Below are 17,636 nucleotides of genomic sequence, written 5' to 3'. Positions count from 1 at the left end.
CACACACAATAAAAATTTGGCACACAGCACAAAAGGTATTGGGAAGGGAAGGGGTGCTTACGCTAGCCACTCCCTTGTGAGCGACACGCAAACTGGGTACATTGGCCAACACAAAAGGATTTAAACAATGGGGCCTAATAGGCGTCACAAACATCGGCGATCTATGGGTGAGGGGGGAAATCATACAGTTCCCTGCGCTCCAAGAAAAATATGGATTAGAGGACTCGGAGCTCTACCGTTACACTCAAATACGGCAAGCACTTAAAAGCGCGATCCCTACTGGTACTAAGCTAGCCGAAGCGTCACCCTTGGAGGACAGACTCCTCACAGATCACTTGGACAAACAAGCATTTACAATGCAATGGTTTTGCCTTTGTTAAAGTTAGAGCTATTGGCATTGCTCTTGACATTATTTTTATTTATGTTTTTTTAACATAAATAAATGGCATTGTCATTTACAATGCCACTAGCTTTATCTATCGCAAATGACACACACAAACACACACAGAGCCGCCCCACACACACCCCACACAGAGCCCCGCACACACAGCCCCCCACACACACAGCCACACAGAGCCCCCCACACACACAGCCACACAGAGCCCTCCACACACACAGCCACACAAAGCTTCCTACACACACAGCCACACAGAGCCCTCCACACACACCAACACAGCACAAGCAGGCAACAGGGGCAGACGGAGGCACAAGCAGGCAACAGGGGCAGACGGAGGCACAAGCAGGCAACAGGGGCACACAGAGGCACAAGCAGGCAACAGGGGCCCACAGAGGCACAAGCAGGCAACAGGGGCCCACAGAGGCACAAGCAGGCAACAGGGGCACACAGAGGCACAAGCAGACAACAGGGGCACACAGAGGCACAAGCAGACAACAGGGGCACACAGAGGCACAAGCGGGCAACAGGGGCACAAGGAGGCACAAGCGGGCAACAGGGGCACAAGCAGGCAACAGGGGCACGAAAACGGAGGCACAAGCAGGCAACAGGGGCAGGTGGAGAAAACACAATTTTCAACAGCCCACTTGGCTCTGCAACAGTTGCCTTTGAAAAGCAATACGGCGTAATGGGCATGATCAAATCCCGTCCCCTGCATAAAAAAAAACAACAGCCTGAGGCGACTGCTAACACAGATGTAGTACAAGGCATTACACGGCAAGGGTGCTGCTGCCGGCAATTATCCTGGTATTTAAACAAATCTCTCTCTCTCACACACAGAGCCGCCCCACACACACCCCCACACAGAGCCCCGCACACACAGCCACACAGAGCCCCCCACACACACAGCCACACAGAGCCCTCCACACACACAGCCACACAAAGCTTCCTACACACACAGCCACACAGAGCCCTCCACACACACCAACACAGCACAAGCAGGCAACAGGGGCAGACGGAGGCACAAGCAGGCAACAGGGGCAGACGGAGGCACAAGCAGGCAACAGGGGCACACAGAGGCACAAGCAGGCAACAGGGGCACACAGAGGCACAAGCAGGCAACAGGGGCACACAGAGGCACAAGCAGGCAACAGGGGCACACAGAGGCACAAGCAGGCAACAGGGGCACACAGAGGCACAAGCAGGCAACAGGGGCACACAGAGGCACAAGCAGGCAACAGGGGCACACAGAGGCACAAGCAGGCAACAGGGGCACACAGAGGCACAAGCAGAGCACAAGCAGGCAATAGGGGCACACAGAGGCACAAGCAGGCAACAGGGGCACACAGAGGCACAAGCAGGCAACAGGGGCACACAGAGGCACAAGCAGACAACAGGGGCACACAGAGGCACAAGCAGACAACAGGGGCACACAGAGGCACAAGCAGACAACAGGGGCACACAGAGGCACAAGCAGGGGCACACAGAGGCACAAGCAGGCAACAGGGGCACACAGAGGCACAAGCAGGCAACAGGGGCACAAGCAGACAACAGGGGCACACAGAGGCACAAGCAGACAACAGGGGCACAAGGAGGCACAAGCGGGCAACAGGGACACAAGCAGGCAACAGGGGCACGAAAACGGAGGCACGAAAACGGAGGCACAAGCAGGCAACAGGGGCAGGTGGAGAAAACACAATTTTCAACAGCCCACTTGGCTCTGCAACAGTTGCCTTTGAAAAGCAATACGGCGTAATGGGCATGATCAAATCCCGTCCCCTGCATAAAAAAAAACAGCCTGAGGCGACTGCTAACACAGATGTAGTACAAGGCATTACACGGCAAGGGTGCTGAGCACCCAGCCTCTCATACAGGCAGAACTACAACAGACCTCCCCCATCCGCTGTGCACCCATCTTGCCCTACACTAGACACCTGTCAAACAAGACTGCTCTACACCAGTCACCCAACCACGAACCACCGTATCTTTGCACCCAACCTCTCTTCCAAACTGTTCTACGCCAGACATCCTCCCCAACTGTGCACCCAGCCTTTCTTACAACCCGCTCTACCCCAGACACCCACCCACCCTAGGTGTGCACCCAACCTCTCCTTCAAACTGTTCCACACCAGACATCCACCCCAACTGTGCACCCAGCCTTTCTTACAACCCGCTCTACACCAGACTCCCACCCACCCTAGGTATGCACCCAACCTCTCCTTCAAACTGTTCGACACCAGACATCCACCCCAACTGTGCACCCAGCCTTTCTTACAACCCGCTCTACACCAGACACCCACCCACCCTAGGTGTGCACCCAACCTCTCCTTCAAACTGTTCCACACCAGACATCCACCCCAACTGTGCACCCAGCCTTTCTTACAACCCGCTCTACACCAGACACCCACCCACCCTAGGAGTGCACCCAACCTCTCCTTCAAACTGTTCTACACTAGAGACCCACCCTTCCCAGCTGTTCGTCCGGCTTCTCTTTCAAACTGCTCTAAGCTAGACACACACGACCCCAGCTGTGGACCCGGCTTCTCGCTGGCTCTACACCGGGGACACACCCACCCCAGGGTTAGCTGTGAGTCAAACAGCCTGATGTACACCACACCAGACACCCACTCACTCACTCCAGCTGTTCACCCCGCGTGCCAGACTGTTCTATGTCAGACACCCACCCTTCCATCCATCCCAGCTGTGCACCAGCGTGGCAGGCAGCATGCTGTTCACCAGACGCCATTCGCCCAACCATCCCAGCTGTGCACCAGCGTGCCAGGCAGCCTGTCGCCCACGTGCAGCAGGTGTGCACCGAGTCCCAACACAGCGCGGCTCTGCCTCAGACACCAAACAAAGAAGCCTCAATCTGACCCCCACTCCCTGAGCTATGCAGAGCACCTCTAGACCTCACCCCTGCCACACACACAGCAGCGGAGCGCACACCCTGCCGCACGGAGCAGGGCTGCGCTGGTCGATCACACGAGGCCAGCTGCACATGGACACACACACACGTCTGCACACAGCACCCCCACTGCCCGTCTCTGTAAGTCACTTCACAGACTGCTGCTGCACACCCAGGCCCTCCGACCAACTCTGTACCAACCAGGCAAGTGCCTCCCAAGATGCGCGGAGCCGCGGACACCAGCAGTCATCAGACACCCGCGCACCACTGCTTTGCATCGAGCCATCATCCCCGCCAGTGCCGTACTCGCACAAACCCACCAGAGGCACCGAGCCGCACACGTGTGAGCTGCTCCCGCGCGCTGAGCTCCTTCTCCAGCTCCAGGGGTCGGTTCCTCCAGACCAGGTGATGCAGGTTATTGTACATGTTCTTAGCTACATAAAAGTGATTCTGCCACACCGTTTGCATGTTCCAATATATTATCACCGATTCCCTTTACTTTCTTGTAAGAGGAAAATACGACTGGATAACATTCTGGACCCTGGGGGGATAGGACATATTTCTTGCTCATGTGAACTAAGTCGGGACCTTTCAGCACATGGACAGTTTGTTTATTTCGGAGTAACGCTGCCGTGGCAAACAGCGAGTCGGCAGTCTGGACTCTGAAGCTAGTCCCCAGTACCTCCTGGTTTTTACTGAAACCGGAAGTGAAAGCGAGCCTGCGCATCAGCCATTTTAAGCACAGGGTTGGTATTCCCGTGGCCCCTGGCCCAATTGCCGGATGTAAACACTATCCTCTGCTCGAACACACACCATTCTCAGGAATATGAGGCCAGGTACATTCCTGCGAAGACGCGCAGAGATTTAATTAGACGGAAATGCGCGTTGCAGGTCTCTGCCCTGGTAAAACGAAAACAGCCATTTTGTAGATGTGTCCTTGTTCTGGGATTAACCAAAAATAGCTGAGGGCCTCAAACACCCTCCCTGCCCCCACACTTGTAATCCGGGGACAGTGCAGGCTGCCCCTCCCGCCAGCTGCCTCCGTCTCCCTGCCTCCCGGGGGCTCACCTTGGGCTCGGGGATGATGAGCACCTCGCTGTTCTCCTCCTTTGGCGGGTCTTTCTGGCCGAGAGCCGAGTTGAAGGACACTTTCACCATGTCTGCAGCTGAGGACGGAGCGCTGTCAGGTCTGCGGGGGCTCGGGGTTGTGTTGTTTCTGTAGCTGGCCTCGGCTGAGCAACAGAGCAAGAGCTGGAAATGCCAGTTCTGCGAAAAGTGGGCGGGCCCCGGGAGGAGGCGCTGGAGCAGCTGAAACAGCGTCCGCAGCAGCAGTCGCCTATGGCTGCGTGTGTAATGTTTACCAGAACGCTGATTTTTTTTGTACTTATATTTTTATGTTGCATTTTCGGTAGTTTTACATTTCCATTTAAGAGGTGAAGAATTTACACATTACAGACCGGAACGGCGTTATAAATTGTGGTGCAGGTGAAGTGGCACCAGGAAGTCTGTGTGATCATGTCCAACGACGATCATAGCCGACCGGTTCTTGTTCGGATGGCGACCTGGGCGGGAACGGGGACGGGAGACGCTGCGAGCAGGAGAGGGGGTGGGAACAACGGAGACCAGGGGGAGGGGAGTCTGCGGGGAGCGGGCCACGGCCGAGCCTCCCTCCCGTGCGTGCCTCAAGCAGGAACACATATTTATAAACTTTTTTTTTAATCTGTCTTGACCGCACATACCTATCTGCAACTTCTGCTGAGGGTCCCGGCCAGGCGAGCTCCGTATTGCCGTCTTCCTTCTTCCCCCGGGCTGCGGGGGGCGGGCACTTCCGGCCGGCCGCGCTAGGATTGGCCGGCCGGCCAGTCACGGGGCGGGAAACGGGGGAGGAGAGACGCAGAAGTGCCGGCAATGCCGGACCAGACTCGGGGGCGTTCCCGGCGTCGCGTGACGTCGGCAAAAGCCAAAGAATGTCGGGAACGCCCCGGTGTCTGGTCCGGCATTGACGGACAGGCCCCTCGTCCAATGGCAAGGCTCCATTTACGGAGCCAGCCAATGAATGAGGAGGGCCGACCCAAAGCACACTACAATTCTCATCAGGTTTTCGCCTGCGCGAAAAAGCTGCGCAGAAAGCGCAGCTTTCGCCAGGCAAAACCTAAAAAGCGATATCGCAGACATATCTTAAAATCTTAAATAATCTCCCGGATCCCGCAGTGGTTCTCCGTAGCAAATGGGAGGCAGAGTTAGGGGACATAGACGATTCAGACTGGATGGACGCGCTGGCATCAGCCAGGGAGTAGGGGATCCCGTCTCACCTGAAACTAGTGCAACTCAAAGTGCTGCATCGTATATATTACACCCGCACCACATTACACAAACTGGGACATGCACGTGATCCACTTTGCCTGCGAGGCTGCGGACAGGCCGGAGCGTTCTTACATATAATATGGGATTGCCCAAAGATACAGGCCTATTGGGAGCAGGTCTTAACGGAGATCGCAGAAGTGTGGGGGGGTGGGGGGGGGGGGTAGAAATCCCAATAGACCCGAAGTGCTGCCTCCTGAACATATGGCGACCCACAGACCTGAACACAGCAATGAAAACATGGGTAACGCTGGGGATGGCAACAGCGAAGCGTAATATAGCTAGGAACTGGGGATACAGGTTATAGCCCACGCTGCTGCAAAGGGAAAACGATATGGACACAGCTATGGTATCAGAAAAAGCAGTATACACCCATCGGGGCTGCCCCAAGAAATGGATGAGAATATGGGGGAAATGGAATGAGTTCCGGGGCAACATTTGTGATCCGCCACAAGAGGCCTTGACCCCCGAGAGTAGCCCAAGAGTATAGGTAGGCAAGACACTCTGTAGGTACCCGGAGCTGAGGTGGGGGGAAGGAGGGGGGAAGAAGGAGGGAGGTGTGGTAAGAATCATGGGGCTTGAAGATTGTCGCATAACTTGGTGTTATATATGGTGTCCACAAAGTGTATTCGATCAAAGTGTACTTTGTCCAAACTTGAAATGGAGATGACTGTAGTTAATGTATGTATGTAAACTCCTGGAAATGGAATGGAAATTAGACAATAAAAATTTATTTAAAAAAAAAAAAGCAATATTTAGCTTTTTTCAAGGTGCCATGTGGCAGACATACATTCCCTTAGGGCATGTATGTGCGCCACATGTGCACACATGCACGATTCAGTGGTGCAACAGGGTGTCAATGTGACACCCTGCCACCCTTGCATATGCTCCCGGAATTACCGATTCGGTAAATACCAAATCGGTAATAGTGAATGGCTTCCCATTCATTCCTAAGGGCCTCCAGGCCCATAGGAATGAATAGGAAGGTGTTTCTTATTACCAAATCGGTATTACCGAATCAGTAATAAGAAATATTACAGAATCTGTAAATTTTACCGATTCATTACCTACATCATATTTACCGATTCCTAAATACCGAATAAGTAAAATTCGGTATTTAGGAATCGGTAAAATGAGATTACCTACATCTAGCCCTAAGATACAACTCCAAATGATATATCTCCTTAGGGGTATACATTAGAGTTACTATATCATTGGCCCCGTGCTCAGTGTTATTCTATTGAACTTGATTGGGCCCAATCATGCTGAGGCGTAACACAGGCACTTGGGGTGCAGGGCCCCCCAGCTTTTTAGGGCCCCCAAACACTTCAGAGACACACTGTTTCACACAAGGCCATTGGATATCTGTGAGATATGGGAGACTCTGGGGCCCTTCTTCACATTCTGCAGGAGGCCTCCATAATTTTACGTTCCTTCACTGCACTCTTGGACCTTCGGGCGCAATTAGGTGTCTAATCTCAATCAAGACATTGTCTCCTGCAGAGGGTCATGTGTCAGAATCCATTCGTCATACATTTGTCACACTAGATTCAATTATTCCTAGAGGCAATTGCAGGCACAAAAGGTGTTACACTACTGGAAGGCTGTGCCAACCTACCTCTTTTGTCATCTCTGGCCTCTCTTTGCCTTTTACCCTAGTAGCCCTGACATCTGCATACCCGCTAGAGAGTGTCCACATTTTTTTTCTTTTGTTCCTTCGGCAGTCCAAGACTCTAGTGGACAGAGTACACCCAAAAGTTTACCCTCACACACAGTGGACGATGGATGCGGGATCCTCACCAAGCTATGGTGAAATGACGGCTGCATTGTCAGAGTTATTTGTCTCTCCTATTTAGAGAGTATCTTTTAACCCTCTCATGGAAACCCACTCGTACCCATGTGCTACATGAACTGCGTCCTTTGCAATGTGGAGGTTCCTCTTCCATCGCGCTAGACCAATCAAACTCCAGTGACACAGAGAACATGCACTCCCACTCGCCTGGGTGAACGCACTCAGATGACCGGGAGATTCATAGCAGTACTGGACAGTGATACAACTAGTGGAGGCGAAGAAAGGGACCGAGTCCTCCGAGATCAGACAATGAAGGGAGGGCCCGGGGTATGCTCAGGCAGCCAAAGGGGCAACAGACAGTGCGTTTGAGGGCAAAGTCCTACCCAGAAGAACAGCATCTAGCTCAGAACAAAGGAAACAATCCAGGTGGGACTTAGAGGAGATGCATGAATTAAGGATGGAGAAAGAGAGAGCTCTCACCCTGGGAACTCAACGAGAGAACAGAGAACTGTGCCCTTCACCCGAGGAGGGCGTTTGTAGGTAAGGAAGGCTTTTTCCTGGGACCCAAGCCTCCCCAGATCATTAGCATAGAAGAGTGGTTGACCACGTGATGAGGGATCAAGGTAGCCTGGCACAGGTTCAAAACGTAGGAGAAGCAACATGGCAGCTTTATTTGCGCTCAAGGAAAGCAGAGACAAAGACGTCTGTCGCTTCCCCTGAACACACGGAATAGACAAACTGACGCAAAGGGAGATTATGATCAGAGAGGAAGGCCCCAAGCCCAAATGTGTCCGCTACTGTGTCCGCTGTGGCTCAATGGTATGAGCGGAAGACCCTGATGCAGAGGTCTGGCCGAGACCAGGGTTCAATTCCTGGCGCGGCAGGGTCTTGGGCTCAATGTCCACGGACTCGATAATTCTCGCCTCGGTGCCTACTCTAATCATGGGTCCCCACTCTGCAACTCTGGGCAATAGCTTGCTTAATCTCCACAACGGCCCAAAAGCGCTGGGATGCCTGGTTTCACCTTGGGGGTGCCCAGTAGGGAGCATCTCACAGGGAAAGCCAGGACGGGTTCCACAGCGGTATACAGCGCCAAGATGCCTGTCAGGTGATAGTGCGCTTTACAAGTATACATAAAGACATACATACATACTGCAGAAGGGAATGCTATAGACTGTCTATGTGCTATGGGCCAGATGGATAAGGAAGGGCTCAAAACCAAATGGCCGCCATTGACTGATGGGGTGGGGAAGTGGATCTCATGTTTTGAGAACACTGCAGAGATAAACCTAGCAATAGGTGATGTCAAAAGTCTGCTAAGCAGTCTCATTGGAGAGCAGACTAACACAGTGTTCATCTGAGCCCACATCCCAGCAGTCACGCTGACAAACACTGAGGATGATCGGACTGCATTCATTTCATACAGACACCCAATATGGATGGCCCTGAGGGAAATATTCCTTGATCGCTCAGATGTAGGGAGATTGATGGCTGAAAGTATGAAGCCTTGGTAGATAATAACTGACTCTCTAGACAGAATAAGGGAACGATGGAGACAAAAGACAGGCCAGCCTTTTGCTGATACGGGCCCCCAGGTTGCATTTTCTACAACATCCTCAAAAAGGGGCTGCCCACCAAAATACAAAGTGGATTGGACAACGTAATAGGATTAGACACCAAACCCTGGTGGGAAATACAGGCCCACATATTACACTATTATAGAAAAAACAGGGAAAGGCAGGAGCAAGCCCAGAGAGATATCATCAAATTGGTCCAACACAAATTGAAAAGGACCATCCTTGAGTTGGCCGCATTGGCTGCCAGCATTCAAAGGCACCAGTCTTAAAGGGGCTCCAACGCAAAACCCCAGAGGGTTTCAACCCAGATACAGTAGCAGAGGTCAGGGAGGTTGGCAGCATCCAGACCTTAGAGAATGTTATTATTGCCACCGAATGGGCCACATGGCCAACCAATGGTGCGTAAAAGCCTATCATGAGCAGAGATCGACAAATCTGGGTCAGTCTCCACAGAATCCCCATCCTCAAAATCAAGCACAAGGTAACCCAAATGCACCATACGTTTAGCCACAGGAAGGTCAGCCAGCCACTGCACCACTGCAGCAGGGAACAGGTGCTTGGTCAAACATGTGGCAACAGCAGCAACAGACAGGGACCCCAGCCCAACAAGGACCTCAGCAGGGAGGGGTAACTGTTTGGGGAGGCAATGCCTTTACACAAATGCAAAACCCACCTACACAGTAGAATCAAACCCCAAGGCAGAGCATACACTTCACGGACACCTCAACACACATTTCAGAAATGAGACTAGTAAGACAGCATTAGTAATTCCATGATTTTACTTGTGTTCAGGAAACTCAGGGATGCTGTACGTTGTGTCGACCGAGAATCCACACTAGATTCCACCATTCACGTACCTGCAGGAGCCTTGGCCCCACTCTGCTGCTGATCCCCCAGGGCGGGCTGGGCTCACCATGCACTGGGTTTGCCAACCCCCGAGGCACCCCTTTGATGGGGAGCAGAGCACCGGACTCTCCATTGAGCAAAATTCTGCCTTCTCCTTTCCCTTAAAGTTTTCCAAACACCCAGAGCCTGCTTGTCGGGTCTTGTTCCTCCAAAACGTCGAAGGTAGTGTGTCGCCGGTCGTAAGTCTCGGGCCACAGCTAGGGACAGCAGGCCTAAAAATCTCAGGTAGAAGGAAATCGAAGGGAAAGGGGGTGCATAGAAGAGGAGAGTCCACAAAAATCCACCACAGCTCCATGCAAGGTATTCAGAAATAGACTCACTGCTTTATCAGGCCTAGCGATCAAGAAAGGCACACAAGGCCTTACACACCCAATCTAGAGGAGTAAATAAGCCCAATCCCGAACACTGCACAGTAGAAACACATGGGGGCCCCAGGACAGCTTTCCGATCCCCTTCAGTAAACGACAATGGAAATAACCACATCACATGAGGACCTAGGGAAACACCATGATACCAGCAAAAATAAGCCCAAAACTAGCCCAAAAAGAACCCTCTAGAAAAAGGACATAGTCAAGACAACTGGTGCCATCAGGGAGGGTCCTACTGCATGCCACTTGCTGGGAGTAGAGGGGTATACATATGACCCCAGAGCATGCTGCAATCACCCACAACACTTGAATACAGCTTTGCCCCTCTTTACATATCACCCCATGCACATGCAGGCCAAAAGGCATGCCTGCACTCCCTCACTAAGGAAGAAAGGATATTAGACGTCCGGCAACACCCATAAAACATTAGTTAAAGACCCCAGACCATCCACAGTCTCACAAAATGCACCCCTTAACAAAATATATCCTTTGCTATCATAGTGAGGGGGGCGAATCGACGACCCATAAGGAAGAATTAAAGATGACCCATGAATAAACACCCATTGTCGCCAAAAAGCAGACACCCTGATTCGGGCAACGTTCCAGTGCCAACCAAACATAAGACATCTGAATTTAAAAGCACACCTCTAAAAATGAAAGGCACAGGAATCCCCAAGAATGACTGACAATGTCAAGTTGAACATGGGGGTGGTCAATGGGTGGCCAGGGATTCGCACCTATATGAAGATGTAATGGAGCTTCGGTGTGCTGTTTTCTTTGCTCATTTATTAAGAGTAACTGATGATGGTACATAAAGATGTAAATGTTTTCTAAAACTGAACCAAAAAGCAACAGCCCGTATCCAACAGGTTGGTTCACTGACAAAATATCGAGTGCAAAATATCCACTTACAAAAATATTTAATAAAATATTGTTTTACTAATTTACTTCCTAATTATGATGTTGTGCGGAAAGCCATCCGACAGCTCGTCGGAGGCTTTTTGCCAAACATCATGGGTTTCTGTCTGACCACTGTATAATGATACTGGCAGTCGGAGGGGAACCCGTGGGGGAATTCTGCACAAGCAATCGGTGGTTCCAACCATTTAATTTGGATATGATTGCCTATGAGACAGTGGGGAACACCCATTTACCTAACGCAGCTTGTGCAGTGGGCTGGAAAGGGCTGCTGCACAACCCGCATTAGGAAAATGGATGTTTGAAACATCCTTGCACCGTGTGGCAGGGTCCACATGCGGAGGCCATGTAGGGACAGGGGCCATTCTAGGGACCCTCAAAGTCCGCTTCCGTCTGCCTTTCTAAGGCAGATCGAAAGGGAGATCATATTACTTATGGAGGTGTCTGAGGAGGCACCGCCATTATTGCAGGGATTACATGCCGACCACTGGGCCGAAGGGCTCCTTGAGCCCGTCGGAACAGCAACGGTCGGTCTCTCCTCATGCTGCCTCCGACTGAGGCATCAGAATGTGGGAGGCGGAATACAGGGACAGATATAGGTTGGATCGTGATGACAGGCAGTCGGTTGCGATCTGACCAACATCGTAATCAGGCCTAATATATTTTTTAATAAAACATTTTAATTACAAATAAAAAACTCAAACAAATCAAAAAAATTGAATTTACTAAAAATAAATAAAATATTAAAACATTAGTAATTATAAACATTATAATTTTAAATGACAAAAAATATATTAATATAAATGTAAACAATATAAAGTAAACTACAAATTCCACTACAACTTATAAATAGTACACAAAGGTCCTTATTACTGTGTCGGGTGGACGGCATTGCAGGAAAGGAACCATGGATCAGTGGTTCCGCAATCCCAAGTAGGGACCCGATTCCGATCCCGTCCGAAAAGCCCTCCGTAAGGCTCTGAAACTGAGGGCTTTCCATACGAAACGTGCTCTGGGAGTCCGAGCGAGTATGATGCCTCTGTAAGCATACAATTTGAACTCTATGGGAGCCTGCGTACAGATGCGTACACAGGCTCCCATAGCAAAAAATAGGAGTTGGTGGGGAAAAGCGTACACCCTGTGGCGAACACCCCATGGTGACGGCCACACTGTGCATCCTTGGATCGGGGGGACCCATGGGCGCCTCTGTGACAGATTCGGAGGGTCCGGGTGAAGGGGGGCCTGCTATGGACCCCCAAAGTACGCTTCCGACAGCCGTTTTGTCTGGCTGAGAACGAAGCGAAGTCCGATTCATGCATCATACTCGCTCGGAATCCGGCTCCATTGCGCGGCGCGTTTTGTATACGTACGAGTCGTACGGACAGGTTCAGGTCCCGGAAAAGATTCGGTCAGCGAGTACGTGAACTTCGCATTGTACTTGCTCTTTCGGACCTGTGCACGATTCGATCTGAAGCAAGGGCTACGAATCGGATCAGGTAAAGCTAAATCTGATTCAGTGGCCTTCCCAACAACATCGGAATCGGGCCCTAATATAAGAAGGCAGTCTGCAACTTACATTTTTCAATGGGAACTTGCACCGTGGGCTGAAAAGGCCCACAGCACAATTTCCCATTGAAAAATGGAAGTTTGTAAACATCCCTGCACAGTGTGGCAAGCATCATGCAGTGCTTGCCACACGGTGCACGGATGTTAATGAGGGCATAGGACCCAGAGCGGAGGCCGTGGAGGGATGGGGCCCTGCTAGGGGCCACCAAAGACACTTTCTGATGGAAAGGCCAACATGGAACTGCTGTTGGAAAGTGCCATCATAATCCCGACGGCAGAGCTGAGTCTGGCTCTGTCGTCATTGTGAATAATGGATGGCTTCTGACGCACCGACCAGCTCCTTTAGCCTGTCTGAAAGACTGTCGAAGGTCCCCCAGCCCGATGCCTCACCCGCCGTATCATAATGCGGCGGGAGCACCGCTGTGTGAGATGTCGGTGGGTCCGACACCGACGTGGCATCAGTGTCAGACCCACCGACATCACAATTAGCCCCAAAGTGTCAAACTCAGGTGGTGTAAAATGTAAAAGTCCCACTGCAGTCAATGCAATGGTATTGAAAGTGTTGGATGTTGGAGGGGTAAAATTTACTATTCCCACTCAAGTCAGTATAACAGTAGGTAAAGTGTTAGATTGAGAAGAGGTAACATGTACTATTCCCACTCCAGTCAGTGCGACAGTAGAGAAAGTATTGGATGTTGGAGGGGTAAAATGTACTATTCCCATTCCACTCAGTACAACGGTAGGGAAAGTGTTGCATTGCGGAGGGATAAAAGTTACTATTTCCAATCCAATGTGTGCAATAGTAGAGAAAGGGTTGGATTGCAGAGGGGTAAAATTTACTATTCCCACTCCAGTCAGTGCACCAGTAGGGAAAATGTTGGACTGCAGAGGGGTAACATTTACTACTGCCACCACGCCCTATGGGCCATTAGAAACAGACTATTTCACTTCAAGTAAAATAAATAACTTCAAAACTATAATAAATAACAAACAAAAAATCTAAATATAAAAAACCTCTATTATTGGTAAATTAACAAATAACATATTTAATACAATGTTTAATATATATGATAAAAAATAAAGTATTATTTTCATCAAAATACCAAAATCTATTGTCAAAATAATAACGAATAAACACAATATCATTTACAATTAAAAAGCATAAGACAGTTAACACATTCAATAGTAATTTTTGCAGAGCATACCGCACGCCGTGAGGGCAACGGCATCATCTCTTTTCTGTCAATGCCGTGAGGGGAAAGGCAGGACTCGTAACGCAGTAGTTCCACCCAGGTGAACTACATTCCCCAGCAGCCCCGGGGGCGGCGCACTACCCTGACGCTCCCAACGTGCCCAGAGGCGCTTTAAGAACTCGGAGCGTCGAGCGCTCCTGGGGGGCACTTTTGCAGAGCATACCGCACGTCGTGAGGGCAACGGCATCATCTCCTTTCTGTCAACGGCGTGAGGGGAACGGCAGGACTCGCAACGCCGTAGTTCCACCCAGGCGAACTACATTCCCCAGCAGCCCCGGGGGTGGCACACTACCCTGACGCTCCCAACGCGCCCGGAGGCGCTTTAAGAACTCGGAGCGCCGAGCGCTCCTGGGGGCCACTTTTGCAGAGCATACCGCACGCCGTGAGGGCAACGGCATCATCTCCTTTCTGTCAATGCTGTGAGGGGAACGGCAGGACTCGCAACGCCGTAGTTCCACCCAGGCGAACTACATTCCCCAGCAGCCCCGGGGGTGGCACACTACCCTGACTCTCCCAACACGCCCGGAGGCGCTTTAAGATCTCGGAACGCCTCCTGCATCGCGGGATGCGCGCGGGCAACGCTGGGAGAAGCCCGGGACAAGGACGGGGCCATCTGTGGCCATCACGAGCCAGAAGAGACCGGGACGGGCCACCACACTTGGCCGTCGAAATGGGTAAGCGAAAACAGGATACTAATGGAGAAGGGGAGGGAAAAAAGGCTAAAGTCCCCAGAAAATCAGAGTCTATCATTTCCTATCTGACTTCAGCGGGGAGGGGGTTGTCCGATGAAATTGCCAATGCGGAAAAAGAACTAGGATTGGTAACGCCTGCCCCCATAGATGAGGCTCCCCCAAGTTTAATTGAGGAAGCCCAAAGACCTGGGATTCCTCTGGACCCTGTTGTGCTGATCAAGAACTCACCAAGTGTGTCTAACAGCGGTGTAGCCGGTCCTGGAAAGCAAGCTAGTGATGTAGGGGGGTCTCCTTCAGATCCCGCAGCAAAAACTGTTGAAGTATCTACAGGTTTGGTTGGGAAGCAAAGGAAACCGCAGAAGACAACTAAAAAACAGACACATGGTGCGGCCTCACATCCTTTAGACCATAATGTAGTTGATCGCCTGGCGACCCTTGTGGAGGAAATGTTTGAATCACGTCTGAAGCCTGTTCCTATTGGTTTAGCTAAGGACATTGCGGACTCATTGAACACTTGTGTTGCTAGTCTGGTTAAGAAATGCTCTAAGATTGATAAATTTATAGAAGAGCATAGGGATTGCTGTAGGAAGGGTACTCAAGTTCATGAAGAGCATATGAGCCACGGGGCCAAAAGGAGGCGGGTGGTTAGAAGTGATACTATTTCAATTGAAGCACCACCCATTACTGTATCAAATCCTGGGCAGGCTGAGGTCCCAAACAAATTATTAGTCAGTTAGCCCCTAATTTCCAATATTGTTAAGCCTAAATCAGTGGAAAATAGGGTTGCGACTCACCCCAGGGCTAGTCTTAGCACTAGAAAATGGCGCCATCAGGGGAGGGAACTTACTTTAGAGCTCCCGCCAGACACTGCACCCTTGGTGGCTGTTCTGACTGGGGTACCTCCCTTAACTAGCAACTCTGTTGAATCCACACGAGACCTTATGGGGATGGTAAAAAAGTGGTCTGTTCAACTAAGTAGTGGTAACTCTGACATTTCCTCCCACGTCATCATGGCAAGACGGGTTAGGTGGGTTGGGAAGCGGATTAAGTGTATTGCGGGGGATTGTGTTGTGGTCAACTTTAACAGCCCAAATATTGCAAATAGGCAGTTTTGGGATGCCTCTCATTTCGATGGCGTTGGTATTAGGCCTCTCCCTTTGGGATATTTTTATGCACTGGGCCCCTGTATGCAATCACCCCTGTTGGAACAGAATAACCTACCTCCCAGACCTAATCACTGGGTTGATGTCCCCCAAAGGATAGTGGAAGGAGGGGGCAGAGCTCCTGAGAGAGTGGAGAACCCAGGAGAGACCCCCCTCCCAGCAACCCTGGTAGAGCTACAACATATTGGGTGACAGATATAGCTCTCTCAAATCATTTTTCACCTTTATCAAATATGGAGGACACTGATTGACTACCTGATACACATGTCCAATCAGGGGAGCCTACTAGGGGGTGGGACTGCCCATCCACCTATAAAATCATAAGTTGGAATGTGGCCGGAATTAGAACAAAACAGAATGATGAAATGTGGGTGGACTTTGTTAAACACTACGATATTATAGCCCTACAAGAGACATGGGATACATCAAATCATTTCTATTTTGATGGTTACTCTAGTTTTGTAGTTAGTGCTACCCTGGGGTTAGGAGGTAGACCAAAGGGTGGACTAATGATGCTCACCTCCTTAAAACTAACTGGCTCTTTTTCTATGTTGGATACTGGGTCCAATAATTTACTAATTCTTGAGTGGGTTGGGCAGGATTTACATACCATTTTATTAATTAATTTCTATAACGCCAGTGAGAAGGAACTGTTGAACCTGCATTTAGGCTCCCTAGCGGGTTTTTTAAATGATTATAAATCAGCACACAACACTTTATTCGAGATAATCATCATGGGTGATTTTAATATTCATCCCTGTCGCTGGGATTGTGTTTTGGACAATAATTATGGACCACCAGGTTCGCTGGTCCCGCACTTCGAACACAATAGGCAGGGTGAGGCTCTAGAGGACTTTTTAGCAAGTGTGAATCTGTTTGAGGTGGCACAGGGCGGGGAGGAGGGAAGAGCCCCCACATTTAAGGGTAGAGACTCGGACACTGTTATTGATTACATCTTTGTCTCTTCATAGGTAGTAAATAGAGCCACCCTTTGCGAAGTAACTCAATCGGTGTTTAGTGATCATAACCCTGTGACCCTGGAATTTAATTGGAGGGAGGTCACTAACACCAGGGAAAAACTAGCTAGTGAGATCACCCATTTGACCCTAAGAGAACAAGGAAGGAGACTCAAGTGGGCTAAGGTGATCCCAGAAGCCTTTATGGAGGGTCTGCTCCTAAAGGCTGAGGGCCATCTGGGGATCTGTCTAAATAGCTCAGCCCCAAGCAGTGACATTGTTGGTGCTTACGTTGCAATTTTCACCCAGATTGAAGCCGACCTGAAGGTACATAATAAAATGGTGCCAAATAAGCCATTTAGGTGGTTTGATGGTTGTTGCTCCAAAGCACATGACACTCTTTTGCAGGCACAAAAACAAAAACCTAGGAATAGAGTGCTAGTGGCAAATCTAAAGAAGGCCTACAAAGGGGCAATCTTTAACCGGAAACAGGCTATCAAAACTGAGGCTTGGAATAACCTTCTATCTGCAGAAGTGTTAAGGGATAGCAGCAAATTCTGGGCAACCATCAGCCAACCCTTCTTCTCAGGGGAAGAGATTTCTACTCTAGACTGTGTGATCCCGGATGAAAAATGGCTATCACAATTTAGAGGGATCTATGCTAGTGAGAGTAGCGCCATTCAAGAGATACCCTATGAGCCCATACAGCCTGTCCCACCGCTTTTATTTCAAGAGGCGGATGTGCACAAAGCAATATTAAAAATGTCCAAACATAAAGCCCCAGG

The sequence above is a fragment of the Lissotriton vulgaris genome, chromosome 7 (genome assembly GCF_964263255.1).
Source record: "Lissotriton vulgaris chromosome 7, aLisVul1.2, whole genome shotgun sequence".
Taxonomy (NCBI): domain Eukaryota; kingdom Metazoa; phylum Chordata; class Amphibia; order Caudata; family Salamandridae; genus Lissotriton; species Lissotriton vulgaris.
This window is presented reverse-complemented; position numbering follows the sequence as displayed.